The following is a 19,177-nucleotide window of genomic DNA, read 5'->3' on the forward strand; positions in this document are numbered from 1 at the left end:
TATCTAATAATGTTGCCTTCTACTGGTTCTCAATTCTTTCTGAACATTGAGATCAGTTGGGGAGATTTTAATATCCATTCCAAGTCCCCACTGAAAAATTCTGATTTAATTGGTGTGAGATAGGTCCCTGGCAACTTTTTTTCCCTAAATTAAAAATTGAAGTCTCCCCAAAGTAATTCAAATGTGCAGTCAGCATTAAGGGCCATTGTACTACCTTTTTGGAATGTAGGCTCAAACGCTTTGCTGTTCAGTCCAGTCTTCTACTCTGTTGTGGAATTGGATTTTTGAGACTTTTTTGAACCCAATTTATTAAATTTTATTTTGCTTGGTTAGTCCAGTCTAGCTTTTTATGGGCCTTATTTTTTTTCTTTATACTGTGCAACAAATTAGCAGTCCCTTCTAGCAGTACATGAGTTAAACTTTATTTCCATCGGTTTGTGTATTCATGCTTGGGGGGTGGTGGGCTAATTTCTTTTTTTTTTTTTTATGCCATGAAGCAGATTAGCAGTTTCTTTTAGCATTGCATTATTTGGAAACTGAATAAGTACCATCTGAATTGGTGATTTAAAGAAATGTTCAACCATAAGAGACTCTTAATCTCAGGAAACAAACTGAAGGTTGCTGCGGGGGGTAGAGGGATGGGGCAATTGGGTGATGGACATTGGGGGTTATGTGCTAAGGTGAGTGCTGTGAATTGTGTAAGACTGATGAATCATAGACCTGTACTGCTGAAACAAATAATACATTATATGTTAATAAAAAAAAAAGAAAAAAATAAGATGGCATTAATTTCACCAGAGCCCCTTCTTGGAGTTACAGCCCTTTAATTTTTGTATATATCTGGTCAACCAGTGCAGAATCCACTGGACTGCCATCATTTATCCTACCAATGTGTAAAAAAGGAAAATGTGGCATGATAGATTTGTTGGTATGCTTTGTAGAACCTAGATGTATTCTAGGTTCGTGGTAATCATCTACCAAGCCAATGACCTCATCGGAAAAAGGGAGTATGTATCACTTGGCATTTTTTTTTTTAAAGACTTTATTTATTTGACAGACAGAGATCACAAGTAGGCAGAGAGGCAGGTAGAAAGAGAGAGAGGAGGAAGCAGGCTCTCCACGGAGCGGACAGCCCGATGTGGGGCTCGATCCCAGGACCCTGGGATCATGACCTGAGCCGAAGGCAGAGGCTTTAACCCACTGAGCCACCCAGGCGCCCCTCACTTGGCATCTTAATCCTGGTAAATCTTATTGCAGGCTCCAGAGTTCCCAATTTCTTTTAATACCCATAAACTGTATGTTTCTCTTTTTCTTTCTAACTATGTTTCTTAACTGGGTCCATGATTTGCTGAAGGCCAGTGCCACAACTGTAGATTCTGTGTACCATCACTTTCTTTTAGAAAAAGTAGGACATGGGGCACCTGGGTGGCTCAGTGGGTTAAGCCTCTGCCTTCGGCTCGGGTCATGATCCCAGGGTCCTGGGATCGAGCCCCACATCGGGCTCTCTGCTCTGCAGGGAGCCTGCTTCCTCCTCTCTCTCTGCTTGCCTCTCGGCCTACTTGTGATCTCTGTCAGATAAATAAAAAAAAAATCTTAAAAAAAAAAAGAAAAAGCAGGACATCATAGATATAGCTTTAAAGCAGAATATATTTGGCTTTCAAAATTTCAGGGAAATATTTGTGCATGTTTCACTTGGTTGGCTGAATTGTTTGTTTTTTTTTCTTTATTTTTTGTCTATACATATAAATATTTAAAGAAATTTCTTTATATATGTAAATTTATTTTATTTAAACTCTATTAGCCAAATATAGTACATCATTAGTTTCAGATGTAGAGTTCAATAATTAATCAGTTGCATATAACACCCAGTGTTCATCACATCATCTACCCTCCTTAATGCCCATCACCCAATTACTCCATCCCCCTCACCCCCCTCCCCTCCAGAAAAACCTCATTTTTTTCCCCTATACTTAAGAGTCTCTTATGGTTGGTCTCCCTCTCTGATGACTTCCCAGGCTGAACTGTTTCTATTAACCCGTGGTTCTCAGGCCTGGCTGCACATTAGAATCACCTGGGAAGTTAACAAGACAAATTCCCAGAATCTCTGGGGGGAGATCTGGTGAGGCCCTGGCATCAATATTTTTTAAAAGCTCCATGAGATGACAAGAATGTTCAGCCAGGGATGAGGATGACTGCTATGTTAAAAGGAAATGTCAGATCAGCCTGAATCTAGCTTATCACACACGTGAATAGGCAGGCTTTGCAGATGGTGAGATTTTATTCTAGGATTGTGGGGGCCTTGATGAATTTGCGGGGCTTGTGCCCACTCTAAAAAGGACTCAGTCCTAGAGAATGAGTAGTCTGGGGACCTATATGAATTTAAAATTATGAGTTGTGAGATGGTTTGAACCCTTTAGGAAAAAGAGCCCCTGTGCATTTGCTGTAATAGTGGGGAAGATCCTGTTCATTTTTGACTGACCTTGGGTAAATTACTTCTCCCCTTTGACATTTGGATTCCTCATCTTCAAATAAGATTAGGAGGATTAGTTGGTTTCAAAGATTTCTTCTGGCTCTAATGATGTGTGCTTACGTTGTGATTAATAAAAATGATCAAAATGATTAAGAATATTATTATTCAAAACCATCCGGTAATCCACCGATCCCTTATAGCAGATTTGGAATGCATAAGGTGATTTGGGGGGTAATAGACTTGCCTTCCTAATTTTATTTGGCTTAAGTTTCTTCTAAAACACTCAACTATAGGTTGTATTCATTGAGCACACAATAGTTGCCAGCAGGGAGGGGAGCCCTACAGTGAGCTGAGTGGCATTGGGATGCCAGTTTGAGATTTAGCAGTCATTAAAAAAACATGTTGTGTGGATAATTGAGAACTGCCTGTTATAGATAAAATATCAGTCTCATAGCTCTGGGAAAGAAGAATAGGGGCTGGCTGTTTTGACAGCCCAGGACTCCTTCCTGTGGTATTTTAAGTAGCTGTTTATTTAGTTAATACCAATATTGTTAATAAGAATTTTTATTTTAACAAATAAAGTTCCCTAGTTACTTCATTGGCTACTTCCAAAATCAGGAAGTGGTTGAGGAAACTGAGGCATAAAGAGATTAAGTGACTTACTCAAGGTCACACAGTTCAAGAGGTGGTAGTTCTTGACCCAGGCCCCTTGATACCACATCTTGCAGTTCTTCTTCCAGTGTAGCCTACATAGTGGACCCTGGTCATGACTCAGAATTGAAGAGGTTCCACTAACAGAGAGCAGAACTCAGGAGGAAGTTTAAAAGAAAGGAGAAAAGGGCTAACCTGGAGGAAAAAGGAAACATTAAAGGAGGGATGTGTTTGAGGTAAGTTCTTTCTTGTCCTTATCATTCTTCTGTGCAAGTTTCCCCTGACAAAAGTTGGCCATTTAGTCTTTCAGCATCAAGGTTAAGCATTGGTAGCAGAGGAGAGGGAAACTAATGCATCCATAGCAGAGACAGTATATGGAAGGCAGACCTTCAGTAGGGAATAAAAACACTGGAAGTGGCCTTGGGGCCCCTGGAAGCAAGCCATGGTCCTGTTCCTACCTTGCTGCCAGAACTTGATCAAGGCCTTTCCCCACTAGGCCTCAGTTTCCATGTCATTAAAATTGAGGAGTGGATTCAATAGAAGATCCATGTTCTCAAATGAAATTTGAGCCAGAAACTTCTTTTTTTTTTTTTTTTTTTAGGCAGAGAGAGAGATGAGGAGAAGCAGGCTCCCTGCTGAGCAGAGAGCCCCACGCGGGACTCGATCCCAGGCTCCTGGGATCATGACCCGAGCCGAAGGCAGAGGCTCAACCCACTGAGCCACCCAGGCGCCCCTGAGCCAGAAACTTCTATATAGAACAGAAAAAAGCAGAAGTCGTATGATTGAAATCAGCCTAGGACAGAGGTGAAGGACAGAGTCTAGAATTTCAGGTAATCATCTTGCCAGTGTAGACCTTAGTTAGTCACTAGGGGAATTGGGATTAGGAGAGCGGGGATAGCTCTGCCCAGTGCAGACAGACTGCTTGGAAGATGGGACAGCCCTGGGTGGGAGAGAAGGTTCAGGCAGAGATAAGAATACCTTGGAGATCGGCAGCATGCCTCTCCCTTTTCCATTTCCTATTTTACAAGTGAAACAATTAAGGGAAAAGGGACTTTTCCAAGATTTCAGTGATGGGCCTGGGATCCCAACCCCTCAAATCAGGACTTTATCCTCTGTAACCTGCGACCTATGCTATAGGATGCTGGCTTAGTGCTCCTTTGGCTCTATCAGAGACCTAAATGCACTCTCAAGTCTGGCTGGAGAAAGCAAGCTGACACAGAAACTGGGAGAACAGTAGTATTATATAACCTACCAGAGGGAAGCAGGCCTGTCAGCAGACCTTGAGGTATCAGGCAGTGAGATGAGGCACAAAAGAGGAATCCTAGAATCTCCTACAGATTACATTAGTTCTCCCGAGGGAGAGAGCCCTGGATGCAGCACTGTGTTGTGCAACCATCTACCCTCAGGGTGCAGAAGAGCTCTGGGAATAGTTCTGGCAACTCTGATCTCTCTACCTGCCTGCCTTCATTAGAGGAGGGGGAGCCATGTACCTTCATGTCCAGCTGGCTGCAGGAAGGATATGCTAAGAGCCCACCCTCCACCCCCTTAGAATGTGGTGCCTAAAGACAGTAGCTACTTTTAGCTGTACCTCCCACAGCCTCTCTTCCACCCACTCTCTTCCTTCCTCCTCCTTCTGTGAACCCTGCTGGTTGGCAGGAGGGCTGGGCAGTAGTGGGTGCTTTGGTATTAGCAAAGAGGCAGACAAGGGAGAGCCAGGCATCCCTAGGAGTGGCTATGGTAGACCTAGTATAGTGGGAGGGCTCAGAACACACACAGAATTGAGAGACTGCTTTGTGGTTAAGGCCCAAAGGGAGTGGAGGGACTTACTAATTTCCTTTGCACTTGCAACCAGTGAGGTGTTTGTTTTTAAGAATATAGGTTGACATTGGGGAGGGTATGTGCTTTGGTGAGTGCTGTGAAGTGTGTAAACCTGGTGATTCACAGACCTGTACCCCTGGGGATAAAAATATATGTTTATAAAAAATAAAAAAATTATATTAAATTAAAAAAAAAGAATATAGGTTGAACTGCGCAGGAAGGTTCAGGAAGATTTATTGAACAGAATGTACATAGACACTTTCTGTACTTGGGTTTAGAGAAAGACTTCTGGGGCTAGTGTTACTCACTTGATTCTTGACTCTCCTTCTTGAACATTTTTTTACACTGATCATTGGGTTTTACAGATTATCTCACTTGATCTTCTCTGTGGCCCTGTGAAGTAGGAAGGGCAGGGATTATCATTTTACAAATGAGAAAAATGAGGCTCAAAGAGTTATTGTCATATAACTGATCTGGGCTCAAGCTCTGAAGTTATAGTGCCATTTAACATCATTCCAGATAGCTATACCTTCTAGAAAAGGGGTATTGCATCTGTTCTTAATCTAATTCCTTCATTGTGGAAGCTGGGAAACTAGGCACAGAAAGAGAAAGAACTCATCCAAGGAAATACAGTATGTTTATAGTAGTACTGGAACTAGCACGTTGCCTAGTAAGGATATGAGTTCCTGGACCCATGACTTACAAGCTGCTCTTGCCTTTCAGGGGTGGTGAGGGAAATCTGTATAGTGTGATGGGAAGCAAAGGGTCACTGAACTAGTAATCTATAATTTTTTAGCTCTGTGATCTTGGACAAATTACTTAGCTTCTCTGAGTTAGTTTTCTTTTCTGCTAATTGGAGTCGAAAATCCCTGAGAACTGTCTGGGTCAGAAATCTCTATGTGACTGCTATAATGGAGGGAACTGATGCTCAGTAGCCCTTTACAAAGGTTTTGTTAATGAAATACATATGAATGATTTAAGAGAGCCTGCAAATGAACTCAGTCATTGGGTGACATTGAACAAATATCATTGTCTTTTTGCCTTCTCCATCACAGCATGAAGGAATTTTTTTTTTTTTTGCTTCCCTCCCTTAAAAGTATAAAAGTCCTATGACCTGGCTCATGTCTTGATTCCTTGGTGGAAAGCTGGATTTTTTTTTTATATAGGGAGCTTTCTTTTATTTATCCTCAGCTCCATCTCCCCTACCAGTCCACACACATGCTGCTATGAATAGCAGAGGAACGTTTTCTCTCCCTGTCTCCTGCAAAGCTAAAAGAAGAGCTTGGAAGAAAGCCAGAATTAACTGTGTTTTTATTTAGTGCCTTCTCAAGTCCATCAAGCCAGAACCATCTAGGCACTTGGCAATTAAAAATCAATTCTTGGCCCCCAATTTCTTGGCTAGGATTTGTGATGAGCATTACTGAGTTTTCATGATATGATTAAGAGTTGTGTTAGAAATTTTACAGGCTTTTGACAAATGACCTACTTAGGACAAATCAACATTTTCACCTTTGCCTACATCATTTTATATGGAACAGTCTCGTGGCTCTAGGGGTCTAGGTGAGAAGATAAGGACCATTGTATAGTCCTGCCACATTGGCCTTTTCTCCACAATGCTATGAGGTGAGCAAGGCCAGGATTATTTCCCATTTTATGACTAAGGAAATCGAAACTCAGAGAATTGCTCATATTGACTCAGATCAGTGCTGCCTCTTAAAAGCAGTGGTGTGCAAGGAAGAGCTTAGCATGTTATCAACCCATCCATACCAAATGGGCAAGGAGATTGTTCTAAAGATGCCTTCTGTACTTTGCTTCTATCTAGTCTTGTTATAAAAGTTAGTCAGTAGCAGATAGAACCAGGCAGATGTCACTGGATAATTCTGGCTAGATTAGCATCGAACTAATTGGCAATTCAGATACATCTATTTCACCTATGGTATGTCCCCTCAAATATCATATCATCCAGAGATGCATGAGAGGCCTTGCCAAATGCAGAAGGGTGGCCCTAGAATTTATGCCCCTTCATGTTCAGTTTGGAAGTTTTCTTTCTGTGAGGTATATTTGGGATACACATGTGGAGTACACTTTTACATTGACATGCTTGGAGCACATACATTCGGTTAGCCATGGAGTACACTCACACTTGGGCATACTCTCTATAGGCAGAGTATATACACAAAGATACACATGATGCATGATTATGCAAATTTATGTGTGTGGACACACATGAATGCATATAAAGCACAACTGTACACCCAGATACATATGGGGCATGCTGAGATGCACATTCAGATGTGCTCCTACCCCCAGGACATACACTCTTATTCCTGAGATACACTTTTAAGGAGTTACTTGAACAAACCACCCTCCCCACATGAGACACATTTGAATACACCTATGGTACATACTCACATGCCCCACACATCCCTGTGGGACACACTTTGATCCAGAACATATGCTACCCTTAGGACCAGCTTGTTGTCACAGTTTTCCAAATAGGTAGAACAAGGCAATGGCCCCATCAGGAATAAAATGGATGCTTAAGATGGTATGTGTTATAGCAGGGTCTTCAAGGCAAACAATGTTTACAACTGAACTCAGATGTTGAACTAATATGCAGATGGAGAAGATAAATTTGCAGTGATCAATGCAGAAAGATATCCAGCTCTTCCATCCCCAGTCTACTTAACAAACCACCATGGAATAATTTGATTTTGAATAATGCCCTAGAAAACATAAAGTAACTGGGTATTAAAGCTTATTCTTTTCTTAGGAATGAAGTAACAACTTGGCCAGATCAAGTGTTTTTAAGTTGTGGGAGGGAGGATGCATAAGGGGTACAGAGTCCCAACTTCTGTTTCAGTGGTGGGTAGAGAAAACAAACACATTCTTTTTTTTTTTAAACTTTCATTGTGTTATGTTAGTCACCATAAAATACATCATTAGTTTTTGATGCAGTGTTCCAATATTTTTTTTTAATTTTATTTCCATTTATTTTATGCAGAATTTACTATTTACTCCCGGGCTATAACTTTTTGTTTCTTCAGTTTGTTCTGGGATATCATTTTCTTCTGTGCAACCTCCTCTTCTGGTTTAAGAACAATCTGCTCTTTTTCAGTAAGGATCATCTCAGTGTGGCAGGGAGAGCTCATGTATGGGTTAATCCATCCATGAGCCTTGTAATTTCTATGCTGCATCTTAGGAGGGTGGTTGTTCATCTGGGTATGCTCAATGACCAGAGAATCTTCATTTAAACCCTTAAGTTCAGTATTACTTTCTGCATTTTTAAGCATGTGCAGTAAAAATTCAGTACTCTTTTGGGGGCACTGGCCCTGTTTCCAACCCCACTGTTTGGCCTGGGCACACTTCATCCACCAACTCCACCATTGTAGCGATGGAATGGCACAGGGGTGCCTGCTTCTGCAAACTGACATCTTTAAGATACTTGGTGATTTTTCAGATATGCATATCCTCGATTGCCTGGGCAGTTTCATGTATGTTCTTGAGGTTTGAACCTCTTGTTGTGATTTGTTAGGGTGTTCTGGGTCAAATGAATAGTGAGCCATTTTCAGAGATCACCCTAGGCCTCTTGAATAGCCACATTCTTAATGACCACAACCCTGCCCCTAGGCATAACAGCTTGAGCCATCTGGCCCCACTAATGAAGACCTGCTATTTTTAGAGTTTCTCAAGCCGGAAACCAGGTCGGGATGTCCTGGGGAGGCCTTTCTGGCCTTTAATAATCAAAGGCTGGAGCTGAAAGGAGAGAATCCTAGACTGGGTCTGGATTGAATGGTATGAAGCAGTGAAGAGGTTAGAGTGTGCCAGGTTTGCACCGGCAAACAGCAGCAGCCTCAGAGTCTGAGCAGGATACTGTTGACTGTCACAGCCTTATGCTCATTTCTCAACTTTGGACTTGAGATCAAGAAACATGAATTCCAGTTACTATTCTGCAACTTATAGTGTGCCTCGGTCAGGTTTCCCTCCTCTGTCTGGCTCTTATTTGGCCTGCAGGTAAAACAGTCGGTATATCCCTCAGATGCTGGCAAGACTCAAAGAAAGAGTTGAGATAATGCTTTGCAGATGTACTTATTCTTTACCCACAAAGCTATACCTCCATCCCTAAACTAGTCTCACCCACCAACTACCAGGCCTGATCCTTCTCACAGTAGCCATAAAAAGAAAAGGGCGTTGAGGGAAGGAAACCTCATAGCACTGTTGTTGGGCAAAGTCATGCTGAAGTTACCCTCATCCTTACAGATACTTTTCAATGCTAGGTCAATCCTTTTTCAGAAAACAGGTTTGCAACATTTAGGTGATCATATAGTTTTGACTCCTTGGGAACCCTTGGCAGTGGGGAAAAGTGGAGGACATCAGGATCAAGGACTTTTTCCTGTACTAGGAAAAGCAAAGTCAGACCACCTGTACCTGCCACCTGCCAGAAGAAGCAACTTAGAATGGCAGTTCTGACCCGGGGAGAGTGCCTTATTCCATTTTGTACTCAGGGTCATTTCACCTGCTTTGCTGAAAGGGGGTGGGTCAGGAACTCTGTAGCTGAAGTTCAGATTTCTCTTCACCCCGTATATTGTAGGCAAAGTTCTTCTAAGCCTCAGTTTTCTGGTCTGTAAAATGGGCTTAATTATAAATCTCAGGATTGTTGGGTGCAAGAATTCATCATGGCAAAGGATAAGAAAAGTGCCTTGTAAAATGTTGAACATGTTTTTCTGCTATTTGGATTGTTAAGAATACATCCAGCTCATTATTACAGGTAGCTTAGAGGTAGTTCAGGAGCTTGTCTTTTCTTTATTTCTCACTCCTTCCCCATGTCCTTCTTTTAAGCCAATATTGGCTCCATTTTACAGACGGGGATACTGAGGACTAGAGAAGGGAGGGACCAGCCTGATGATGTAGGATTAGGCAGTGGTGGATTCAGGATTAGAAATCATGCTTTCAGATCTATCTAGCTTCAAGCTACCAGCCAGAATTCCAGTGCTAAAGGAAGCTGCCAGTAGCAGCTTAAGTTAATATATGTTAAAAACTTAGGTTTGTCTCTGAAACATAATGGTGGGGGGGTGGCTATCTGGGCCCCAGCCTTCCCCAGCAGTACCCTGCTTCCCCACAAAAGACACACTGACCTTTTGTCCATTCTACAGTAGCTCGTGTCCTACTCACCTGTGGGTTAGAAGCTGTGAAGTAATGGAGAAGATGCTAAGCTGTTGTGAGAGGGAGTTGTGTTGCCCATTTAAGCTACTTCAGAAGAGTCCCTGAAGGCAGCTATCCTCCTTGGCTACTACCCCCACCTCCTCACAGCTTCCTGGGTACAGAAGCTTTGTGTGGCTGACCTGCATAAGGGTTTAGGCCAAAAGGTATCTGAGAAAATGTTTGAGGGTCTTGTTCTGTGGAGTATTTTGCCAGCTCTTGAGGGATAAGATAGTGGAAATCCAAGAACCAAAGCTAGAAAATTCCCTTGAGACAGGCTGATTCTCACCTGGCCTTGATGTGGACATTACATCTCAGCTGGGCTGACTTTTTCTCATTTAGTGTTTTTCCTTGTACACCACAGACTCTTGAGCTGGGCCAGATTTCCTGGAGCCTTTCTAGATTGTTTATTTTTGCCTTTCTGAGCCCAGGACAGATACATTAAAAAAAATTATGTTATGTTAGTCATCATACAGTAGTACATCATTAGTTTTTGATGTAGTGTTCCATGATTCATTGTTTGTATATAACACCCAGGACAGATACATTGAGACTGATTGGTGAGAGGAAGGAGATGGAATAATCTGTGGAGCTCATGCCTTGGTGCTAGGTATTGGGGAAGATGGCCTTTTGTGTCTTCTTCATCTGTCCTGCCACTAATACATTATTTTCCTATGTCCCCCTGATTGGCTGTAGGAACCTAACTGAAAGTGTTGTTTTTCACTTGTGCTGCTAAAACCTATAGGATAACTTTGGTATGGTCCTTTCTAGGGCATTAGACAGTTTCTGGGGTGTGGAAACTAAAGGGAAAATGAGAGAGATACCTTCTGTTCTTCAAGTTTGAGAGACAAGGAGGTGAATAGGAAAGGGTGAGCTGCCAAAGTCCTGCCAAGAAGCAGCCACACAGTTTCCCTAGCTCTCTTGACTCTAGACATGTCCTTTTTTATTATTCTATTCTTGAATAAGAAATACATTTCTGTGGTCAAAATCTAAAAGATACCAGCGGGTGTACAATGGGAAGTCTCCCTCCTGCCCCTCCCCTCCAGCCACTTGGCTTCCTCTGCGGAGGCCACCAGTGAGTCCTTCCACAGAAATGTTCTATGAATATACAAGCATGTATAGATATATTCATTTTCTCTTTTTTATGGTAATATATTCACTGTTCTATGACTTATTATACTTTGGATGTTCTTTGTCATGGAGAGCAGAGGTTAAGAGCACTGGTTCGAGAGTAAAACTACTAGTGTTTTGGTTCTGGCTCTATGTGACCTCCAGCAATCACATCATCTCTTCAAACCTTGGTTTCTTCATTTTTAAGATGGGGATCAAATAAGTTAGTTTATGTAAAAACTTAGATTTATCTCTGACACATAGTAAGCAGTCAGCCATATTTTATTATTATAAGAAAAGCATTGTACTATGAGTCAGGAAATCTTGGTTCTCTTCTAGCCTCTGCTCCTGGGATAGCTGAGTGACATCCTTTGGCATCCTTTGGGATATTTTCTTATCTTTAAAATGTAAGGTCTCATTCCTACTCTGCTTGTCTTCTAGAGTTGCTAGGAGGATCCAGTGAGCTCATGAATATGAAATGATGTGAAAGCAACTTAGAAACTGTAATGTGCTTAAGCACATGGAAATGGTGCTACTTAACTCTTTTCATAGAAGCCCCTTTGGATAACTTGAACCCAGTGGCCTGAACTGGGTGGAGAAGGCATTGCCCTTTCTTCTGATAGTACAACCCAAAGGTCATTCCTGAACTGGAGCTCTATTCTGGGTCGAGATAGTTCATGGCAAAACTCAAGAGTCAAGTTTTGTCTTTTGACCTTTTTTTAAATCTCACTTCATCCCTCTTCTGAATTCTTTGTTTCCACATTTTCTTTGCCTCCTCTCTGTTCCTTTTACCTCCTTTCTGTCTCTTGTCAAAACCTGCTTATAGCTTATTTTCAAATTTTTTTATTTAAATTCTGGTCAGTTAACATATAATGTAGTATTGGTTTTAGGAGTAGAATTTAGTGATTCATCACTTACATGTAATACCCAGTGCTCATTATAACAAGTATCCTTCTTAATACCCATTAAATAAATAAATAAAATCTACAATAATCATGATGATAACAACAACAACAATAAGAAGAATCCACTGTCAGTCTCTTGAACATGACATAGAGTTAAGAAGAATAGGTTCAAGTTCTAGCACTGTACTGGTTGCTTTGTTCCTCAGTTTACCTGGGCCTTCCTTCCTCTGCCCTCATCTCTTTCACCTAGCTTAAATAGTCAGAAGTTGTCTTGCATAAGCCTGGATGACCTACTTGAAGTTCTGTTGTTATAAGCACAACTACTTTTTATGCAAACAAAGACCCAATGCTATCTCTCCTAGGCCTTGAGTGTGGGTCTGATTGTGCTTGTGTCCTCTTTGACAGCTTAAGTTTAGATGTTACATCCATCCCTCTGCCAGAAGGGAAGCCAACTCAGCCATTTTGTCCTCTGGTGCCTTGTCCAGTGGCTGCTCACCAAACACCCCTGCCATCCACCATCCGTTACTTACCATGTCTGCTGGAAAACCAGGATTGTGCTATACTCTGCTAGAGACATGGCCCATCCCTGAATAGGAATCATTGCTGACAGGGATCGAAGGCACTGCTTAGTGCTTTGGCCAATGTCTTTTCTATCACTGTGAGTCAATAGGCAGAGGGAAATCAGTAAGCCACTGGAAACCATCTTCTGCTTTCCGATGGGCTCTTTAAATTTTTAAATTTTTTTTTAAAGATTTTATTTTATTTGACAGACAGAGATCACAAGTAGGCAGAGAGGCAGGCAGAGAGAGAGAGGAGGAAGCAGGCTCTCTGCTGAGCAGCGAGTCTGATGCGGGACTGGATCCCAGGACCCTGGGATCATGACCTGAGCGGAAGGCAGAGGCTTTAACCCACTGAGCCACCCAGGCGCCCCCCGATGGGCTCTTTAAATGCAGATTTCCTTTTTGGGTTTTAAGGACTCCCTAGGAGGATATTACATTCTCTTTGAAAAGTCTCAGAGTCTTTGCAAATCTGTGTCCTGGGTGGGCATGCTTAATAGACTTCAAGGTGGTTTAAGTTGATTGAAATATATTTATTTTTCCTGTTCTCCAGATATAGGAGCAGGTCAAAATGCTCCTATAAGTGCTATTCCTGTTCTCACCACCTTAGAGCAGATGGCCATGTTTAAAGACCATATTAGAACCATTAGTTCTAACCTATCTCTCCCTCTGCTCCTCCCCCCACCTACAGCCCTCCTTCCCTTAGAATGTTTTAACACGACATCTGTCAAATGGATAAAAAATGACTTTCCTTTCTTCTCTCTGCCTTGCCTACCCACCCTCTAGCTGTGGTGTTTATGAATATGGAACTATACATGTGGGAGGCATGGAGGACAGATTCATCATGTAGTTCTAGCCCCCTCCCGCTCCCCTTCTGTAAACCTAGAGGATCCCCACCCCCACTGCTTCTTAGGAAATTTCAAGGCTGGCCTTCAGGTCACAATCCAAGAGAAGTTAAGGATCACAGGGCTGGTCCCAGTAGAACCACATGAAGTAATTCAAGAACCCAGGTTCAGAATCTTAGATAGGTCTAAGGAACCTCAGGGGTTGGGGTTTTTTTGGGCTTCCTGTCTCTTCCTTGGGTCTGGCCTGGCCATCTCTCAAGGTTTGAAGGCAACAAAGAGAAGCTAATGGGTGGCTGGAACTTAGTACCCACAGCAAGACAGCAAGTCCAGGAAGAAGATCACAATGCCCAGGGCAGGAATATTTTGGAGATGGAGCCCAGTCTGCCTCAAGAGACAGGAAGGGTCAGGGTAACCTCCAGTTCAAGAGGTATGCTTCTGACTCAGCTCATGGAGGGAGCATTGCTGAGTCATTGTTTCTTTGTTTATTTGTTTTACTAATAATTTGTCTCAGAATATTAGAGTCTGATTTGAATAGATTGATCATAGCTCTTGGAAATTGCTTCTAGACTACAGCATAGAGATATCCTGCAAGGATTTTTCCATTAAGGCCACCGGGGACCTGAGGGCTGAAGATCAGGGCAGAGGTGGGAGGGAGTAGGAGTTCAAGAGAGCAGGTGCAGATAGCCTCTCAAGGTAGACTGAGAAGATTCTCCTGGACAAGCTACTGTAACTCCTTGGCTTGCCTGGAATCTAATACAAGGATAAGCCAGGAGACAGAGTTTCAGAGATTCTGATTTCTTCCAAATGATCCAGTGCAGTAAGAGAAAATTCTTGTATTTCAAACTTTGGCTCTAGTAAGTTTAAGACACTTGTTTCAATATGATGTATGATTCGTGATCACTTGGGCTGCTTTTTAGAAATTCTGTGGTGATTCTGAGCAGCAGGTCTGTGAACCACACATTGAAAGCCTTGTCTAATGTGTTCGAGACACTGGGGTGATGCCAAAAGATCCCAGAATAACTTGACAATAACTACTATTTCCAGTGTTTTGGGCATTCAAGCTGATGTTTATCAGATTGGGAGGTGCCCTGGGTGAGAGACTTCTCTAGCCAACAGGGGCATGCTTGATTGGTGGTCCAGAAACATGTCTTCTCGATCTGTCCAATCCTTGACCAATTGGTTGCATCTTCTCTAAAGGACTTATTTCTTCAACAAGACCAAACACTTAACATCATGAACTTTGGGGCAGTACCTGCATCTCACTGGGCCTGTCAGGTTGAGCTAGTGGCCGAAATTTCATTATCAGAACAGTCCATTGCTAAGGTCCAGACCAAGCAAGTAACTCTACTTCTTTCATATATGTTTGGTCACTTATAGCTAAGATCACATGTAATCTCTTTGGAAGAAGTACAGAATGGTGTTATTCTTTGTCTATAATGAGCGAGAAAATTCGGAAGCTTATCTTGGCTTCCCAAACTTTTAGGTCCTGACAGGTATGAGTCGGCTTGCGACCAAATACATATTGGACTTTGGTTCAGGTGATCCATCTTGCTCTTGCTGAACCTGACCCTTATCTAGGCTCACCTTTCCAAATCAAGCGATCCAGCTGGGTTTTGTGTCTGCCAGGTGTTGCTGACACTAACCATCAGTCTTTTATTTTATTAAGATTTTATTTATTTATTCGAGAGAGAGGGAGGAGAGAAAGTGAAAGCATGAGCCGGGGGAGAGGTGAGAAGGAGAGGAAGGAGCAGACTACGTGCTGAGTGGGAGCCTGACATGCAGCTCGATCCCAGGACTCCAGGATCATGACTTGAGCTGAAGGCAGATGCTTAACTAACTGAACCATCCAGGCGCCTCAGATCTTTCATTTTCTTAAAGTGAAAAATGGATGGTACAATGGGACATTGAAGGAAGCTGGTGCGCAGTGACTCACAAATCACACGAACAAAGTAGGGAAAAGTGATCCTGTCATGAAAAGATGATATTTGCATACTTCCTTTCAGTACATACATTTATTTATTTATTTAGTTAGTTAGTTAGTTATGGGTGATAGCAACATCCAGGTTAAAGCTGAAATCAGCCAGGTGTGAATTAAGTTGTAGGGAAGAGAAAAATCCATTCTTGGGATTTAAAAAATATTCATAGTGGTGTTTTTCTTACCTGGCATCTTTTCTCCTTTCCCTGTTTTCTTTACCTGCCATCTTTTCTCCTTTCCCTGATGACCATCTTCAGCAAAACTAGCAGCCCACCCCACAAGCCACTTGGCCATAAATCCTATCAACAACAGACTGTCCTATAGACAACCTGGTACTTATAACATAAATAATTTTCTTAGCCCCATAGTATGTTCTGCAACCTGACAGAGATGGTAATTCTGTTGTTGTGATCTGAGAACATGCCTGATTTTAAGGATCAGGTTGTAGAGACTAAACACTGCTATGCATTATGAATTAAGCAGATTGTTTAGATCTTCCTAAGTGTACATCTGGTTGACAACTTGAATAAGTCCATATTGCCTTATTTTCTTCTTATCCTACTTAAAAATTAGTGAAAGGGCAAAGGAAGAAAGAATACAAACTGGAGTCATCAGGTGAGGGATTAACAAACAGTCAGATGAAGATGACACAACTAGCAAGAGGCAGCCTAAATCTAGTGTTCCTGTACTTAACCATGGCTAAGGCTTTGTCTGAGTCAGAGGCACGGAGGTAAGAGTACATCTGCCTGCAAGAGAAACAGTTTGGCTAGAGTGGAAGGTCCCTGCCAGGGTAAAGATAAAAGTTGGATCTGTAAGTGAGGCTTTGAAAGGTTGACAGGAGAGTTGTTACGGCTCTGGATAACTGGGATCCCACTTTTTTTGTATATTGGCAAGGCCTGGCATTGGGAGTTCTCCTTACATGACCCAAAATATCCTTTCTCAGATATACCAACCACTGAGGAAAACCTTTCGGTTAGGCAGGGAGCCCAACCTACAGGGTGGCATGGGGATCCCTGGGAAAAATGAGACATCAGGAGAGGCAAGGGTGAGCCTAAACTATGAAGGTCCAAGTGTGTATCTAAACCAGCAACATAGGCATCACCTGGAGACTTGTTTGAAATGCAACCTCTTGAGTCATGCTTAAGATTAACTGAATTAGGGGCGCCTGGGTGGCTCAGTCGGTTAAGCATCTGCCTTTGGCTCAGGTCATGATCCCAGGGTCCTGGAATTGAGTCCTGAGGCAGGCTTCCTGCTCAGTGGGGAGCCTGCTTCTCCCTCTCCCTGTGCCCCTGCCCCCAACTCATTCTCTTTCTCTCACTCTGCTGTTTCTTTCTCTCAACCAAATAAAATTTTAAATAGAGACCAACTGAATCAGACACTTAGACTTGGGGGGCCTGGTAATCTGTGTTTTAATAGGTCCTCCAAGAAGTCGAGAACTACTACTGAAGGTCATTCACAGGGTGGGCTGGTATCCCTGGAAAGAGAAACCAGCTGGGAGCCTTCTCTCTTTGCTTTCTTGGGGGAGATTGGCAAAAGTCAAGCTATAGACTTCCTCCTTTTCCTCAGATTAAAGAGGCTTCAAAAAGGACTCCAGCCTAGCTTTCCATCTCTCCTTCCCCAACTCCCCCAACCCCTTCCTAGCCTTTTCCAAACTCTACTACCTGTTTGCCATCAAATTCCCTATGGTCTTTACCTATGAGACTTTATGTAATCTCATTCCTCATTGCTCTGCCTCAAATGCCTTTCCTTCTCCCTCCCATATCTGTTACAATCCTACCCATTCTTTAAGGTCTATCTTCAGTGTCACATCACATGTTCTCTTGTTGTCTCCTTGATTTCCTCCCATTCAGTTTTATCCTCTGCTATTTTTTATATTCCACATGTGAGTGAAACCATATAATTGTCTTCCTCTGACTGACTTATTTCATGGAGCATAATACCTTCCAGTTTTAATTCACTTTTAAAACAACTCAGAGGATAGGCATGTAACATACCCTTATTTCTGCTTATATTTGTGATTGGAGACTACAGGAACCCCATACAGCTACCAGCCTCTTTCGGATTACTCTTCTCTTATGTCTGCACACATATCCATCAACTCTTTGTTCAATATTGTTTAACAGGTAAAGAAACTGACTCAGTGGGACCATAATTTGTAAGAGCAGATACTCTAGAGCCATACTGTAGCTGCATTTGAATTATGTCTTTAATACTTATTGTCTGTGTAAATTTTGGAAAATTATTTAATCTCTCTGAGCTTCAATATCCTCACCTCTAAGATAGGAATAATAATACTATTTCCTCAAAGAGCTACTCTGAGGCTTTAATGAATTAATGTGTGTGAAGTTCATGGACTAGTGCCTGACATATAACAAGTACTCCATACTAGCTAATAACATCATCATCATTATCATCACACCTTTAGCAAGTAGCAGAGGAAGGTCTTAAATACAGGTGTTCTTTTCTACCTTCTCTATCTATAGTGTTACTTTGAGGAAAGCATGGTCTAGGAAGCTGGCCATCTGATGACTGCAGGCAAGTTCTCTTGCTATATTGTACCTGATCTATGAAATGGCTTAAGGGTGATAACCTTTTAAATGCCATTTAGTTCTGACTGCTTTTGATTCCAGGTAGGCCCTGACAACAGGATTACCAGTTGGATTATAGTCAACGTATCCTAGATTGTCCTTGTCTAGGGTATAGCTGAGCTCTGTGATCTGAGGGCTCAGGCAGATCAGCTGAACTAAATGGGGACAAGAATGAGCCCACTGCTGCCAGGAAAAGCCAAACATGAAGTTGCTAAAAAAGATGACCACTATAGAAAGAGCACAGGCAGTGGAATCAGCCTAGGGTACCTCAGACAGCATCACAGATAGCATCCTGAGCTGAGGGCTGAACTGATGCCAAGATATGCTTGACCTTTGGTTAAAAAGCCAAGGTAATAGTTTTAAGTCACAGGCTTTCATGGTGCTGTGGGTTGGGGCTGTATGTACTTATTGAGCTCTAACAACACCAGTTGGAACCCATCTTTGGTAGAAGAGGGAAATTTTTTAATCAAGATTTATGTTATTAAGGCCAGCTACCAGCAATTCTCCACTGAGACCAGAACAAGAACAAATTAAATTTTAGTGCAATTGGAAGAAAGCAGGTTCATCATAAAACAAAACAAAACAAAACAAAACAAAACATTTCATAGGCAGGACAATTGGTGACTAAAGGTGGCTGTCCATATCTCTCTCTTTGTAGTTCTTTACAAATAGGAGTCATCTGGTTTCTGATATTATGGATGGAGTTCTAGGAGTTCCCTGTAGCATTGATAGTATGGTATCATGGGTATTAGAACACATGCAATCAGAAGGCCAGGCTCCATAATTTATTACTTGTATGATTGAACAAAGGACAGGTCACCTATCTGAGCCTTTTAGTTTCCTTATCTTTAAAATATGGGTAATAGTGAGGCCTAGTCATTCAGTAAGGATCAAGTGGTGAAGTAGATATGAAAATACTTTATAAATAGTAAAGGATGAGATACTTGAAAGATAGTGTTATAAAAGACCCCATTGGAAATCTCATTTGCATCTGTGCTGAGGAGCTCCCAGTATGCCTTACCTAACCAACATAATTACTTAACTAAGTCAAAAGATCAG

At 42.0% G+C, this 19,177-nt stretch overlaps 1 protein-coding gene and 1 pseudogene across 9 annotated transcripts in view; one reads left to right on the forward strand and one right to left on the reverse strand.

Annotated features, from left to right (window-relative positions):
* The window catches only part of ARHGEF9 (Cdc42 guanine nucleotide exchange factor 9), a 197,314-nt gene that overhangs the window by 42,335 nt on the left and 135,802 nt on the right, over positions 1–19,177 (forward strand). The gene's annotated exons all lie outside the window — the stretch shown is intronic.
* LOC101677875 lies at positions 7,954–9,657 on the reverse strand (annotated as a pseudogene).

Source organism: Mustela putorius, unplaced genomic scaffold (assembly GCF_011764305.1).
Source record: "Mustela putorius furo isolate JIRA1106 unplaced genomic scaffold, ASM1176430v1.1 tig00001472_pilon_pilon_pilon, whole genome shotgun sequence".
NCBI lineage: Eukaryota > Metazoa > Chordata > Mammalia > Carnivora > Mustelidae > Mustela > Mustela putorius.